Source organism: Pristiophorus japonicus, chromosome 6 (genome assembly GCF_044704955.1).
Source record: "Pristiophorus japonicus isolate sPriJap1 chromosome 6, sPriJap1.hap1, whole genome shotgun sequence".
Lineage (NCBI taxonomy): Eukaryota > Metazoa > Chordata > Chondrichthyes > Pristiophoridae > Pristiophorus > Pristiophorus japonicus.
This window is the reverse complement of record NC_091982.1, coordinates 24,291,578-24,308,882: the sequence shown is the minus strand read 5'-3', so window position 1 is coordinate 24,308,882 and position 17,305 is coordinate 24,291,578. Positions and strand designations below refer to the sequence as shown.

Genomic DNA, 17,305 nt, shown 5'->3' with positions numbered 1-17,305 from the left:
GGAACTACAGACCAGTTAGCCTGCCATAATTCATCAGGAAAATGCTGGAATCCATTGTTAAGAAAGTGGTATCAGAACCTTTAGAAAATCATAACATGATTAGGCAGATAAACATGGTTTTATGAAACAGAAATTGTGTTTGACAAATTTATTAGAGCTTTTTGAGGATGTAACTGGTAGGGTAGATAAAGACGGACCTGTGGATATGGTATATTTGGATTTGCAAAAGATAAGGTGCCTCATAAAAGGTTATTACACAAGAGAAAGGCTCATGGGATTAGAGATAATGTATTAGCATGGATAGAGGATTGGTTAACGAACAGAAAATAGAGAGTCGGAATAAACGGGTCATTTTCAGGTTGGCAGGCTGTGGGGTGCCATAAGGATCAGTGCTAGGGCCTTAGCTATTTACAATCTATATTAATGACCTAGATGAAGGGACCAAGTGTAATGTTTCCAATTTGCTGATGATACAAAGCTCAGTGGGACAGTAAGCTGTGAGGCGGATACAGAGTCTGCAAAGGGATATAGATAGACTAAGTGAGTGGGCAGTAAGGTGCCAGATGGAGTATAATGTAGGGAAATGTAAGGTTATTCACTTTGTGAGGAAGAATAGAAAAACAGAATATTTTTTAAATGCTGAGAAACTTTTCAATGTTGGCGTTCAGAGAGATTTGGGTGTCCTTATGCAAGAAACACAGAAAGCGAGCATGCAGGTACAGCCAGCAATAAGGAAGACAAATGGCATGTTGGCCTTTATTGCAAGTGGTTTGGAGAATAAGAGTAAGGAAGTCCTGCTACAATTGTACAGGGCCTTGGTGAGACCACACATAGTTTTGGTCCCCTTATCTAAGGAAGGATCTACTTTCCTTGGATGTGGTGCAACAAAGGCTCATTAGATTGATTCCTGGGATGAGAGGGCTGTCTTATGATAAGAGATTGTGTAGAATGGGCCTATACTCGCTGGATTTTAGCAGAATGAGAAGTGATCTCATTGAAACATACAAGATTCTGAAGGGGATTGACAGGGTAGATGCGGAGAGGTTGTTCCCCTTGGCTGAAGTGTCTAGAACTAGGGGGCACAGTCTCAGGATAAGGAGTAGGGCATTTAAGACAGAGATGCAGAAGAATTTCTTCACTCAGGAGGGTTGTGAATCTTTGGAATTCTCTGCTCCAGAGGGCTGTGGATACTGAGTTGTTAATTATATTCAAGGCTGAGATAGATAGATTTTTGGACTCTCGGGGAATCAAGGGATATGGAGATCGAGCCGGAAAGTGGATTGTGTTTGAAGATCAGTCATGATTTTATTGAATGGCAGAGCAGGCTCGAGGGGTTGTGTGGCCTATTCCTATTTCTTATGTTCTAATGTTTTTACGTTCAAATCTCAAACAGTGATAGGTTTCTGTGCATGTCAAGCACTCAACTGAACAGAAAATGTTATAATGATAATATTATTCTGTACCCTTCCTCCATCAATAATTTGCAGTCTGCCTTGCTGTGGTTTTCAGCAAATTTTCTGAAATCTGCGATGTTGAACTCATCACAAGCTGGGATTGGATTTAGTGCTGGAGACCAGGGAATGCTATTAGGAGACTGGATTATCCTGACTTTTCCATAGCAAGTAATAAGCCTGATTAAAAAAGGGACTATTGATGCAACTGTTGGTTTCTCCAACAAGAGTGAAATATCTGGCCTCATCTCATCTTCATTACTGCCCACAGTGGCAGGATTGAAATTTGGGGCTCACAATGTGAAAAAACAAGCATTAGTTTATATACCTCTACCAACATTAAAGACGAAAGAAAGACTTGCATTCATACATCACGTCTTACAGCCAATGAAGTACTTTTTGAAGTGTACTCACTTGTAGGAATGTAGGAAATGCGGCAGCCAATTTGCACACCGCAAGGTCCCACGAACAGCAATGTGCTAATGACCAGATAACGTGTATTTGTTATGTTGATTGAGGTATAAATATTGGCCAGGACACGACTCCCCTGCTCTTCTTTGAAATAGTGCTATCGGATCTTTTACATCCACCTGAGAGAGCAGACAAGACCTTGGTTTCACATCTCATCTGAAAGAAGGCACCTCTGACAGTGCAACACTCACTCAGTACTGCACTGGAGTGTCATTGTAGATTTTTTTTTGCTTAAACCTCTGGAGCGGGACTTGAACCCACAACCTTCTGACTTAGAAGCAAGGGTGCTACCAACTGAGCCAAGGCTGACACTGTTGTGCAGTGTTTTTATGACAATCCAACTGCTTCATAGTCACTTTTATTGATACCAGTTTTTTATTTACCGATGTTTTACATTAAAATCAAATTCTCAAACTGCTATGGTGGGGTTTAAATTCACGTTCTCTAGATTATTAGTCCAAACCTCATGATTACTAGTCCAGTAATTTAGCCACTATTCTACTCTACCCCTATCTGTTATAGTCATATTGGTTGAGAGATAAATAGTAGCCAGGCCAGCATGAGAACTTCCCATCTCTTCTTTGAATAGTCCACCCAAAGCCAGACAGGGCCTTGGTTTAAAGTCTCACCCAAAAATCACCTCAGTACTACACTGAATTGTCAGCCTAGATTATGTTCTCAAGTCCTGGAGTTGGGTTGGAACGCATAATCTTCCGATTTAGTGACTCGAATGGTAGCACTGAGCCAAGGCTGACACCTCTAGATCTGATGTACAATATTTATCAGTAGGAAAGATTGAGTCAGACCTGGCACTGTGGATGTTCTTTGTTCTGATAAATACAAACCAAAGAAAATATCTAAACTCAGACTGATATGCTCATCTCCATTTAAAGGTTATAAAATCATCCTTTTCATTCCCAGGAGATTTCCTAACAGTGTAATTTTCTGTTATGTTTGTAATCCACAGGGCAGTAATGGCCTCAAAATGGGGCTGGTAGGCTTAGCACCCCATTAACTCAAATGATGCGTACGGCCAACCCCCAGGTGCCCAAAGCTACTGCCTGTTTCAGGAGTAGATCTCTCAATATGCAAATCAGGAACCGATTGGCATTTAGATTGGAACTGGCTGGAGGGTGCGCTGTGCAGGCTATGATCACTTCCATGGGCAATTGAGCTGAAGTGCTCCAGCATAGATAAGTTTGGAATTAACAACTGCTGCTCCAGACCCAGCAAAAATAGTCTGGTCTGCTGCCACCACTGAACACCCGCCCTCCCGGCGATCGCAACCATCTGCCACCTCAAAAAACCCACTCGACCAATGTGCCCTCTCATTTTTGGGGGGCCGCACAGCCCATTCAAAAATCGACGCATGTGCAGTTTTTGCATTTAAAAGCTGATGATCTGGCTACATGGGAGCTCCAGACCGCTGCCTGGCTGTGCAGCTTAAAGGTAACAGTGCCCTTGACCCCATTGCAAACTATCACCCCATCTCCACCCTTTCTTTTCTCTCCAAAATCCTTGAACATGTTAGTGTCTCCCAAATCCAGGCCCGTCCTTCCTGCAACTCCATGAATGATCCTCTCCAATAAGCTTTCTACCCTGCCACAATACTGAAATAGCTGTTGTCAAAGTCATGAATAACATTCTATGTGACTGTGGCCATGGTAAAATATCCCTCATCCTTCTTGACCTGTCTTCAGCCTTTGACATGTTTCACCACACTAGCCTCCTCCGACATCGCTCCTCTGTTGTCCAGCTGAGTGGGACTGCCTTTGCCTGGTTCCATCCCTGTCTATCCAATCATAGCCAGAGAATCACTTGCAATAGCTTCTCTTCCCACTCCCGTACTGTTATCTTGGGAGACCCCAAAGATCTATCCTTGGCCCCATCCTATTTTTCAGCTATATGCTGTCACTCAGCGACATCATCCAAAATCACATCATCAGATTCCACATGTATGCCGACGACACCCAGTTCTACGTCACCACGAGCCATCTCGATCCCTCTACTGCCTCTGATCTGCCACACTGTTTGTCAGACATCCAGTATTGGATCAGCAGAAATTTCTTCCAATTAAATTTTGGGAAGACCAAAGCCATTGTTTTTGGTCCCCTCCACAAACTCTTTCCCCTAGCCACTGACCTCATCCCTTTCTCTAGCATCTGTCTGAGACTGAACCAGACTGTTCACAACATTGGCATCCTCTTTCACCCTGAGCGGAGCTGCCACAGAGAGTTATTGATGCCAGTTCATTGGATATATTCAAGAGGGAGTTAGATAGGGGATCAAGGGGTATGGAGAGAAAGCAGGAAAGGGGTACTGAAGGAATGATCAGCCAAGATCTTATTGAATGGCGGTGCAGGCTCAAAGGGCCAAATGGCTGACTCCTGCACATATTTTCTATGTTTCTGACCAGATATCCTTTCCATCACGAAGGCCGCCTACTTCCACCAGTGTAATATCATCCGTCTCCGCCAATGCCTCAGCTCATTTGCTGCTGAAACCCTCATCCACGCCTTCATTACCCTCTAGACTCGGCTATTCCAATGTTCTCTTGGACGGCTTCTCACCTTGCCCCCTCCATAAATTTAAGTTAATCCACAACTCGCTAACCGACATTGGCTACCGGTTCCTCAACAACTCGATTTAAAAATGTTAATCTTGGTTTTCTAGTCCCTCCATGATCTCAGCCCTCACTATCTGTGTAACCTCCTGTTACAACCCTCCAAAATCTCTGTGCTCCTCCAATTCTGGCCTCTTGCACATCCCCAATTTTTCTTGTTTCACCATTGGCAGCAGTTTCTTCAACTACTCAGGCTCCAGCTGTGGAATCCCGTCCCTAAACCTCTCCACCTTTTACCCTCTCTCCTCCTTTAAGACACTCCTTAAAACTTACTTCCTGACCAAGCATTTGGTTACCTATCCCAATATCTCCTTATGTGGCTTGCTGTCGCACTAATCGCTCCTGTAAAGCAACTTGAGACTTTAAAGGCGCTCTATAAATGCAAGTTGTTGTTGCTCCTGGCTGGGGGCAGGCTGCTATTGATAGGCACAATCTGGTGAGCTGCATTGGGATGCCTGTTTGTCGCCCGCAGCTCGCCGGCCTGATATAAAGGAGGTCTGATCCTCACAGCTGCTTCTTCAACTTGCGTGTGGACGACCGACTGGTTGGTCATCCAAAAGTCAAAATGAACCCCACAAAATTTGTTGATGCATTTGTGAAAATTCGATAGAAGCCCCACAATCTTATATTTTCTATCAAAGCATGATGCAGTAATTAGCAAGATATTTGGCGCTTTAATTAAACACTAAAATGTGTAGAATGATCAAATTAATTAGCTTTTCCAGGAACTCAGCTGGACACCAAATCCAATTTTCACCGGTGCACATTATTCGGATTAGCAGATGTGTCCAAAGTGGTCAGGAACCAACACTAGCTGCAGTAGAACAAATATAGTAACATGATGGACAGATGCATCAGCATTTTAGATGGATTTTTATTTAATTTGAACAAGCAAGGACACTTGAAGTTAGGCGGCAAGCATATAATTGATTCTGTTGCTACAGATGGAACTCGTGACCAATTTTAGTGTGGTAGCTATTTTTAAAAGCATGCTGTGTAATTGTATACATCCATCATATGGGAAGTTTGGGATTTAAATCATTTTTTTGGTAGGGCGCTTAACTAAACATTTGCCCGATCTTCGTTATCGAATTTTATGATGAGCAGAGAGGCCTGGACTTATGGTCACCCTCTGGGTGAAAAAAAACTCCCCTCAAATCCCCTCTAAACCTCCTACCAATTACTTTAAATCTATGCCCCTGGTTGTTGTTCCCTCTTTTAAGGGAAATAGTATCTTCCTATGCATTCTATCTAGGCCCCTCATAATTTTATACACCTCAATAAGGTCTCCCCTCAGCCTCCTCTGTTCTAAAGAAAACAATCCCAGCCTATCCAATCTTTCTTCATAGCTAATATTCTCCAGTCTAGACAGAATCCTTGTAAATCTCCTTTGTACCCTCTCTAGTGCAATCACATCTTTCCTGTAATGTGGTGGCCAGAACTGCACGCAGTACTCTAGCTGTGGCCTAATTAATGTTTTACATAGTTCAAGCACAACCTTCCTGCTCTGTATTCTATGCCTCGACTAATAAAGGCAAGTATTCTATAGGCCTTCTTAACCACCTTATCTGTCTGGTTTACTGCCTTTTGGGATCTGTAGACATGCACTTCTAGGTTCCTTTGTTCCTCTACATTTCTCAATGTCCTACCATTTAAAGTGTATTCCCTTGCCTTTTTAGCCCTCCCTAAATGCATTACTTCACACTTCTCTGGATTGAATTCCATTGACCACAGTTCTGCCCACCTGACCAGTTCATTGATATCTTCCTGTAGTCCACAGCTTTCTGCAACCTTCTTAATCATACCCCCTGCATTCAAATCTAAATCATAGATATATTTCACAAAAAGAAGGGACCCAGCACTGAGCTCTGTGGAACCCCACTGGAAACGGCCTTCCAGTCACAAAACCATTACCCTTTGTTTCCTGCCTCTGAGCCAATTTTGGATCCAACTTGCTACTTTGCCTTGGATCCCATGAGTTTTTACTTTTGTGACCAGTCTGCCATGTGGGACCTAATCAAATGCCTTGCTAAAATCCATATACACTAATCAAATGCACTATCCCTTATTGACCCTCCTTGTTATGTCCTCAAAAAATTCAATCACGTTAGTCAGACACAATTTTCCCTTTCATGCTGGCTGTCCTTGATTAATTCATGTCTTTCTAAATGAAGATTTATTCTGTCCCTCAAATTTTTTCCAATAATTTTCCCACCACCGAGGTTAAGCTGACTGTAATTACTCGGTCTATACCTTGCTCCCTTTTAAAACATAGGTACAGCATTAGCAGTCCTCCAGTACCATACCTGTAGCAAGAGAGGATTGGAAAATGATGGTCAGAGCCTCTGCTATTTCCTCTTTTGCTTCTCTCAACAGCCTGGGATACATTTCATCTGGGCCTGGGGATTTATCCACTTTCATAAGAACATAAGAAAGAGGAGCAGGAGTAGGGCATTTGACCCCTCGAGCATGCTCAGCCATTTAATAAGATCATGGTTGATCTGATCATGGACTCAGCTCCACTTCCCTGCCCGCTCCTCATAACCCTTTATTCCCTTATCACTCAAAAATCTGTCTATCTCTGCCTTAAATATATTCAATGACCCAGCTCTCTGGGGCAGAGAATTCCACAGATTTACAACCCTCAGAGAAGAAATTTCTCCAAATCTCAGTTTTAAATGGGTGGCCCCTTATTCTGAGACTATGGGCTTGAGTTTCCTCTCAAATGGCCCATTTACTGCCAAGTTACTGCCCAGAAATACAAGTTTGCTCTCAAATCGCCCATTTACCACCCGGCGGTAAATTTCAGTCATTACCGCCGAGTGGTATTCGATATTGTCCGCCCATATATTACCGCCAAAATAGGAAGTTTCATCATTAAGATCCATTTAGCACCGAACCTTAATACTGTCCTGAAAAAGCAGCTTTTACTGGATCTTAAGTGGATCTTAAGTGGGCAGTATGGACACAGATCTGACAGGTTTGTTTAATATTATACAGATCTTTATAATTGTTCAAAGTTTGATGTATTTTTAAATGGATTGTAGTATTTTCTAGTGTTAGGCAATAATATAAATAGTTTAATAAAGCATATTTACTCCTTTAGTCTATCTCACTCACTAGTCTCACTCACATTAGTCTCTCTTAGCCCCACCCCAGTCTCTCCTCCCCCTAGCCTCTCTCACCACGCCGCCCCCAGTCTATCTCACCTCCCAGTCTGTCTCATCCCCTCGAGTGATCTCACCCCTCCCCCCCCACAGCGATCTCTCTCCCCCCCCACCTCCACAGCGATCTCATTCTCTTGCATCCCCCCCCGCCCCCACCCCCCCCGACAGCGATCTCAGGCCGGCAGTCTCTGGCCTCTCATCGGTGCCTCTCATGGGGGCGGAGCTTGATAGCCGCGCGTGCGCACAACTTGGAAACCGAAGATTCCTGAGTTGATAGACCTCCTCTGTCGCACACCACCCGCTGCACTTCGCTCCCGCACCGTTCTACCGCTGCCAAAATGGAGCACCCGAAAACCGCGGGAGTGTGCACCAGCGGACCACTAAGGATCGGGTGGGAATAATTTAAAAGGAAAATCCAGCCCTATGTTCCCTAGTTTTAGTTTCCTCTACGAGTGGAAATATCCTCTCTGCATCCACCTTGTCGAGCCCCCTCATAATTTTATACATTTCGATAAGATCACCTCTCATTCTTCTGAACTCCAATGAGTACAGGAACAACCTACTCAACCTTTCTTCATAAGTCAACCCTCTCATCTCCGGATTCAATCTAGTGAACCTTCTCTGAGCAGCCTCCAATGCAATTCCTTAAATATGGATATCAAAACTGAATGCAGTACTCTAGGTGAAGCCTCACCAATACCCTGTACAGTTGTAGCAGGACTTCTCTGCTTTTATACTCCATCCCCTTTGCAATTAAGGCCAACATTCCATTTGCCTTCCTGATTGCTTGCTACTAAGTGCATACTAACTTTTTGTGTTTCATGCACAAGGACCCCCAGGTTTCTCTGTACTGGAGCACTTTGCAATTTTTCTCCATTTAAATTATAATTTGCTTTTCTGTCAAAGTGGATAACCTTACATTTTCGCACATTATACTCCATCTGCCAAATTTTTGCCCACTCACTTAACCTGTCTAGATCCCTTTGCAGATTTTTTGTGTCCCCCTCACAATTTGCTTTCCCACCCATCTTTGTATTATTGGCAAACTTGGCTACATTACACTGGATCTGTTCGTCCAAGTCATTAATATAGATTGTAAATAGTTGAGGCCCCAGCACTGATTCTTGCAGCATCCCACTAGTTACTGTTTGCCAACCAGAAAATGACCCATTTATCCCAACTCTCTGTTTTCTGTTAGTTAGCCAATCCTCTATCCATGCTAATATATTACCCCCAACCCTGTGAACTTTTATCTTGTGCAGTAACCTTTATGTGGCACCTTATCGAATGCCTTCTGGAAATCCAAATACACCACTTCCACTGGTTCCCCCTTATCCACTCTACTCACTGCATACTCAAAGACCTCCAGCAAATTTGTCAAACATGGTTTCCCTTTCATAAAACCATGCTGACTCTGCTTGATTGAATTATGCTTTTCCAAATGTCCTGCTACTGCTTCCTTAATAATGGACTTCAGCATTTTCTCAATGACAGATGTTAGGCTAACTGGTCTATAGTTTCCTGCTTTTTGTCTGCCTCCTTTTTTTTAAAATAGGGGCATTACATTTGCGGTTTTCCAATCTGCTGGGACCACCCCAGAATCCAGGAAATTTTGGTTGATTACAACCAATGCATCCACTATCTCTGCAGCCACTTCTTTTAAGAGCCTAGGATGTAAGACATCAAGTCCAGGGGACTTGTCCCCCTTTAGTCCGATTATTTTACCGAGAACTACTTCTTTCATGATGGTGATTGTATTAAGTTCCTCCCTCCCAATAGCCCCTTGATTATCCACTATTGGGATGTTTTTAGTGACTTCTACCGTGAAGATCGATACAAAATATTTGGTCAATGTCTCTACCATTTCACTGTTCTCCATTATTAATTCCCCAGTCTCATCCTCCAAAGGGACTAATATTTACTTTAGCCACTCTTTTCCTTGTTATGTACCTTAGAAACTCTTATCTGTTTTTATATTTCATGCTAGCTTACTTTCATAATCGATCTTCCCTCTCTATCATTTTTTATAAGCTTTCCCAATCCTCTGGCCTGCCACTTGTCTTGGCCACATTGTATGCCCTTGTTTTCAATTTGATACCATCCCTTATTTCCTTAGTTAGCCATGGATGGTTATCCCTTCTCTTATCGTCTTTCCTTCTCATTGGGATATATTTTTGTTGAGAGTTATAAAAATATCTCCTTAAATGTCTGCCACCGCTTATTAACCGTCCCACGCTTTAATCTATTTTCCCAGTTCACTTTAGCCAACTCTGCCTTCATACCTTTGTAGTCTCCTTTATTTAAGCTTAGGACACTGGTTTGAGATCCAACTTCCTCACCCTCCGACTGAATTTGAAATTCAACCATGTTATGGTCACTCATTCCGAGAGGATCTTTTACTAGATCATCATTTATTAATCCTGTCTCATTACACAGTACCAGAACCAAGATAGCCTGCTCCCTGGTTGGTTCTGCAACGTACTGTTCAAGAAAACTATCCTGGATATACTTGATGAACTCTTCCTCAAAGCTACCCTGGCCAATTTGCTTTGCCCAATCAACATGAAGGTTAAAATCACCCATGATTATTGCCCTTCATTTTTTATAAGCCTCCATTATTTCTTGATTTATACTCCGTCCAACAGTGTAGCTATTGTTAGGGGGCCTCTTGACTACACCCACCCCTTATTTTTCCCTTGTTATTCCTTATCTCCACCCAAATTGATTCAACATCTTGATCTTTAAAGCTGCTAAACCCTTTAATTCTTCTCTCACTATATTTATTTCATTTAATATTTCACACTCCTCCTCCCTGATTGCAATGTCTGCATCGCCCCTCTCATTTGTGAACACAGATGCAAAGTATTCTTTCAGCCATGTCTCACTAATAGCTATAATATTATACTCCCAAGTAATTATCTGTGCTCTTAGCTCATCAGCATTTTTCCATAGACTCCTTGCATTGAAGTATATATCATTTAGCACTGTTAGACAGTGGTCAGTGTTTCGCCTTTTTGTCGGCACAGCAAAGTCCAATTTTGCGGGGCAACTTCCCACTTCACAGGGTGCCTTAAAAACCTATGTCAGCTCTGGTGATATTCAAGAATCCCTGGCAGTTGTCTTAAAGTTTAGACATTAGGCCCTTTACATATGCTAATGAGGGGCCTAATGCCTATTTAGGAACCTTTCTCCAAAATTGATCAAAGACTAGGTGGAGACAATTAACTTGGCTCCGGCCAGCAGTGAATGTAGTGAATCACTTTACCACATTTCACTATACGTTTCAACATTTGCTTTTTGTATTGACCTTCTTGTTTAATTTGAAGTCCGAACCCAGCTCAAGTTTGGTGCATCCATAAAACCGGCTACCAGAATGGCTGGGAGTGCTGTGGGCAGTACTGATCTCGGATTGCAAGAGTCCTAAATGGTACAAAGTCTCTGCAGGACCAGAAAACTGTAAGGGTTACAGTTCTTGTCTCATTAGTGAATGCGAGGTCCACTTACAGGAAGTGTGGCAAGACACTGCAAGAGAGAGCAGCTCATTAAAATACCCTAGAATTACAATTACATAAGGGTTAGTGAGTTGCAAGAGAGACCCATTAGCAGAATACCCATTACTTGATTTGAGGATCAGGGAATACTTACACAGACCCTCCCCTGGGGGGGATTATAAATGGGTGGAGAGAGTCTATGATTGACAACACACACTGCATGAAGGAAAAGCAGTGGCATCACCATGGTAAATTGATCATATTTATATCAGTTCATTGATTAGTTGATTTGCTGCTGACCAATCAATCTATAGTTTTCTGTGTTAATGAGTTTTGAGTCATGCGATGGAATATTTAACGAGTAATATTAAGAAATTTGTCGAAAGACTGATCTTTCAATTTATTTATGAACTGATTACAATCAGGGAACTGGTGCTAATCTGATTTCACTATCAGATGTTAGTCATTATGTCTTCTAGCTTCATTTACACACTTAAGTTAGGAATGTACAGAACCAATCAGTGTCCTAATATTCACTGTCAAATCTTTTAACTGCATCTAGCCACTTTGCAACATATTTTTTCGCCGAAGATAACAAGGAAACCAACATCAATTCTTGCAAAGATGACCAATGTTCTGTAAGAAAAGACAGTGAACCAATTGCAGAATAGCCTTTGCTTGTTTTGGGCATCAGAGAATATTTTCACAGACCCTCCCTTGAGGAGAATATAAATTGGTGGGGAGAATCTATGAGTTGGGTAAATTACGCATAATGCAAGAAAGTCAGCGACAAGAAAGGACTCGTCGGCTCATTTCATTTATCCCTCTAATGAAATGAACTGTGCAAGGAGACAGCTTGATGGGCAGAGTAGCCTTCTACCATTTCAGACTTATTTTAACCTATTAATTAAATTGTAAAAGAAAATTTACAAACAAGAATAACAAAGAAAGTGTTAACTTATAGGCAGGAAATCCTGGATCGACTGTACCACCATTCAAGTAAGGAGGTGAGGGTTGGATAAAATATGGAATTCAGATGTGGTACAGAAGTCGGATCTCTTTGGCAACAATAGATGCGTTTGGTGAAAGGTACAAGTTCAGCAAATATTTGTTAATTTTTTTGTTTTTGGTCCTGACTACAAAACCCACCCTCTAGCTTGATCAAAATATCCATTTATGCGATGTATAGGTAAGGGCTAATCAATTTCTCTCCAATCCATCTACTTTGTTTACATATACATATTAAATTTTGTACATGGAATGCATGCTTCATTGAAACTCTTTACAAGTACTGGTTACTCCAATAGTTACTCCTATTCTGTGATAGACATTTTCAATGTTAAATGCGACAGTGTATGATGCACAATAGCACTATTTTACAGTGAGACTTTATCACGCTATATTTGCACCATTTGGGCACTAGATCTTAATGATTCCCTCAAAATGCTCATTGATTTTTACATTTTGAAGACATCAATTTTTTCCTCAGTAATTAAAATTCTTAACGTACAAAATAAGCTCCAAAAATACATATTTTACAATAACATGATTAAATCCAGCCCCTGGATTGCTAGTGTTTTTTAATGCCTTCATTAAAGTTTTACTTGAAGGTCTCATCCTCTGCCAAAAGTTTCACCTTTGACTTGATAGTTCTGCCCAGATCTGTGATGCTGTGGGTTGCATTTGGATTCTGCACTCTGAGTATGTGCAGTACACCTAATTTCTCAGGACACAAAAGTAATGTTCAATCTCAGCAGCTCAGGCAGCATCTGTGGAGAGAAACAGAGTTAACGTTTCGGGTCGATGATCCTTCATTGGAACTGGCGAATGTTTGAAAGAACATATTCTTAAGGAGCACTGATAGGGGAAGAGGAAAAGAACAAAAGGGAAGGTCTGTGAAAGGGTGGAAGACAGGAGAGATTTGAGTGACAATAGAGATGATGGTCGACTTGAGATGTAATGGCTGAAATTAGAAAAATATTAGTTTAGACGGGGTGTGAATGGCAGGATAATTACCAGCTGCCATGGGAAGCATAGAGTGTTAACCCCTCCCTCTTTCAGTACTCTGTTCAAGAATCTGTTCTTTCGAACATTCACCACTTCTGATGAAGGATCATCGACGAAAACATTAACTCTATTTCTCTCTACTAATGCTACCTGACCCGCTGAGATTTCCAGCATTTTCTGTTTTTATTTAAGATTCCAGCATCCGCAGTATTTTGCTTTTGTGTTTGTAGTAAGGTTCAATCAGCTGATCTAAGGAATACTTATTCCTCAACTTCTAGCTATTTCCAATCAAGTTGTTCAAAATTATTGAAGGTAAGGTAAGAGAGGAATGAAGGTCAGAGAAAAAGGTTGTTTGCAAGAGAGACTGCGTTTATATGTGCAAGTCAAAGAGACTGGGGTGAAAGAAAGATAAAAGGAGAGATGAAGAGGGATGGGGAGAAAGAGTGTGGTTCCTTGACTTGATAGTCCTGATATTAATCTTTGACATACATCAAGCGGATGGTGGGCAGAGCAAATGCAATGGCTGCCCAATGTTGTCAGTGAGAGACCCGAACCATAATGATGGTGACCAGCATTGTACACCAGCTGGACATTAGTAGAATGAAACTTTTCCTATTCATAAAATGGAGGAAGTTATCATATGGAGCTTTGAATGGCACATGTTTCTTCAATCATTCCTTGCACCTATGCTAAACCTACGAGTCTGTAGAGCTCTTCTCTCTGTCTGCTTCCATTTGAGAAAGATACAAATTATGCAGCCCTGCTGAATAGTTACTCTCTTGATGCAGTGGTGCGCAGCTGCCTGACTAATGTGGCAAAAGTGAGACTGCCTGTAGGGATCTCATCAGAAAGAATTCAAGGCAGTGGTAACCCTGCCGAATAAAGATAAAGCTGTTCGCCAGATGAAAGTGGGCTGCAGGTCTTCATCCAATTGGCATATTTCCCCAATATCATCTAGAAGGAATATGTAGCCTTTTGAGGCACTATCTGTCAGAAAATTATAAGCATGATCTCATTGGCCTGTAAACCTGGTAAGTAATATGTATCTATAGGGAAGAGATGCCTTCTGTGATGCATCATTCCAAGAGCCTCCAATTTAATCTTTTCCATCTCCTTATCTTCATACAAGGATTCTTATTGGAAAATCAATGACCCCAATGCAAAGCAATACTTCAACCAGAGCCGAGTGAAACTAACAGGCAAAGTCCTGACTGAACTTCCAAAGATTGATATCCAGGCAAAGTACCACAAACCTTCAGTAGCAGCAGATAAAATAGCCTTGTCAACGTATTATCTGCCTCATGGATATCTTATTGTAACTCCAAGTGGTCATACTTATTTGGGATGGTCTAAAGGTTAGCCACACACACTTTACCCTATTTAGATGCAGTTGATTGGGTTCCCGGCAGGTCTCACATAGGAGACATGACAATTTTTGGGATTGAATAACTCTAGTGTAGTTTTAAGCCTTCAAGATTCAGTATCTAATTTTTTTTTTTAAAACAGGATGCAGTTTTTCCACCTCATTCCCCCTCCCACCGAGAGCCACTTGCAAGTGGTAATTAAGAGGAAAATGCAGTCCTTACTCTCTGGGAGAAGAGTTCTCTTCTGGTGAACAGAGTATAATTCACATCCAGGCAGTAAAACAGGTGTGTTGCTGGTTGCATTCACACTCTGCATCTACTCGGCTCAGACCAGTCATATTACCACAGCATCAGTCCACTCAGGACTTCAGCAGGATTCATTTGAAGCTCTTCACAATTAAGATCATTAGCTGCTTGAAAGAAGAATTTTCCATTGCAGTTAATTGCAACCCAGGCTGTGACATCAGCAAGGTGATCAATTTTATGCTCTAATGGGTTAGCTGTGTAACAGCAGCAGCACTAAAATGGATCGTGGATGTAATACTGTTTCTATTTTTACTACAAAGTTTATGTTGTCTAATTTGCTATTATTCATATCTGATGTTATTTCTAAACAATACTACAAGGGAAATTGCATGCTGCTCAGAATATAATTAATTAGATTTAGTTAGCATTTAGCCTGGAAACAACAATTAAATTAGTATGTTGTGGTCACATCACCTCCTGATTTACCTTTGCTGCTTCTCATATTGTAAAATGATTACTTCAGATAATAACCTTCACATTTTGTTTCTATTTAGAGCTTTGGATAAGGCATAATTTTTATTGAACTTTAAACCTACTTTGTAAAATGTTTCTGAATATAATTATGGAAATGTGAGGAATAAATTCACACACATGCTCCAGTAATGGTTCTGTGCTGAAGGATTTTGAGTTTTTTGTAATGGACTTTTTGGTGCCTGATCTTAAGGAGGACGAAGTAAGGCTTGGGGAGTGGGAACAGTCAAAGCAATGCTTGCCCAGGAACTGTAAGCTGGGCAAAGTAATGGACTTGAAACCCTGGATTATCCAAATTAATACTTGATAAAAGTGCATAATGAGTTAAAAGTATCAACTACAGAGGAACAATAACTCATGTGTAGCCCACAGAATTATAAACAAAATTACAGATAGTCTCATTTAGATTGTCAGCTGACCGAGGAACAGAGAATTGTATTGAAATACCAATTGAAGAAAGGCCTCTGGGTAATGCCAGCTTGGCCAAAAATCAGAGAGCATTCTGGACTTGTTGTTGCTCAAACTCCCTTCAGAAAGTATGTATGGCAGAATCACTGTAATGCTGTATCTTTCAAGGACAGTGACAGATAAGCAGGGAACAAGGGAACAACTAAGTCAGCTGTGCTGCTGGACTGTGAGAAATGAAAGAGAAACAAGAAGTTTGTTCTGCCCAGCAATAGACTTAGAAAGGAAAGATATAAACCATGTAGTCTTGCAGTGAATTTTCAGGAAGACCACAGGCAACATTCGAGATGGCAGTCGGCAAAGAACTAGTCCCCTGTCCAGTCTCCCAGAACAAGAATTTAGAACATAAGAACATAAGAATTAGGAACAGGAGAAGGCCATCTAGCCCCTCGAGCCTGCTCCGCCATTCAACAAGATCATGGCTGATCTGGCCGTGGACTCAGCTCCACTTACCCGCCCTCTCCCCATAACCCTTAATTTCCTTATTGGTTAAAAATCTATCTATCTGTGATTTGAATACATTCAATGAGCTAGCCTCAACTGCTTCCTTGGGCAGAGAATTCCACAGATTCACAACCCTCTGGGAGAAGAAATTCCTTCTCAACTCGGTTTTAAATTGGCTCCCCCCGTATTTTGAGGCTGTGCCCCCTAGTTTTAGTCTCCCCGACCAGTGGAAATAACCTCTGTGCCTCTATCTTGTCTATCCCTTTCATTATTTTAAATGTTTCTATAAGATCACCCCTCATCCTTCTGAACTCCAATGAGTAAAGACCCAGTCTGCTCAATCTATCATCAGAAGGTAACCCTCTCAGCTCCGGAATCAGCCTAGTGAATCGTCTCTGTACCCCCTCCAAAGCTAGTATATCCTTCCTTAAGTAAGGTGACCAAAACTGCACGCAGTACTCCAGGTGCGGCCTCACCAGTACCCTATACAGTTGCAGCAGGACCTCCCTGCTTTTGTACTCCATCCCTCTCGCAATGAAAGTCAACATTCCATTCGCCTTCCTGATTACCTGCTGCACCTGCAAACTAACTTTTTGGGATTCATGCACAAGGAAGTTGTGTGATGGTGGTGCAGTGGTAAGCATGGTTGCCTTCCAAGCAGTTGACCTGGGTTCGATTCCCAGCCATCACATTTGTCAATTTATACTTGAGGATGAAATGAATTTCTGTGGCTCTGGTTGCAAGCAATTATTACAGCAGCATTTCAAAGATTCCCTAAAAGAGTTTCATGCACAAGGACCCCCAGGTCCCCCTGCACTGCAGCATGTTGTAATTTCTCCCCATTCAAATAATATTCCCTTTTACTGTTTTTTTTTCCCCCAAGGTGATTGACCTCACATTTTCCGACATTGTATTCCATCTGCCAAACCTTAGCCCATTCGCTTAACCTATCTAAATCTCTTTGCAGCCTCTCTGTGTCCTCTACACAACCCGCTTTCCCACTAATCTTTGTGTCTTCTTTGATCTTTGATCACTCTTGCTCCAA

At 41.7% G+C, this 17,305-nt stretch overlaps 1 non-coding gene across 1 annotated transcript; it reads left to right on the top strand.

Annotated features, from left to right (window-relative positions):
- The first annotated feature begins 16,879 nt into the window (after window positions 1-16,879).
- On the top strand, window positions 16,880-16,951 carry trnag-ucc (transfer RNA glycine (anticodon UCC)). The gene has a single exon. It is a non-coding gene; the product is annotated as a tRNA-Gly (tRNA).
- The last annotated feature ends 354 nt before the right edge of the window (window positions 16,952-17,305 follow it).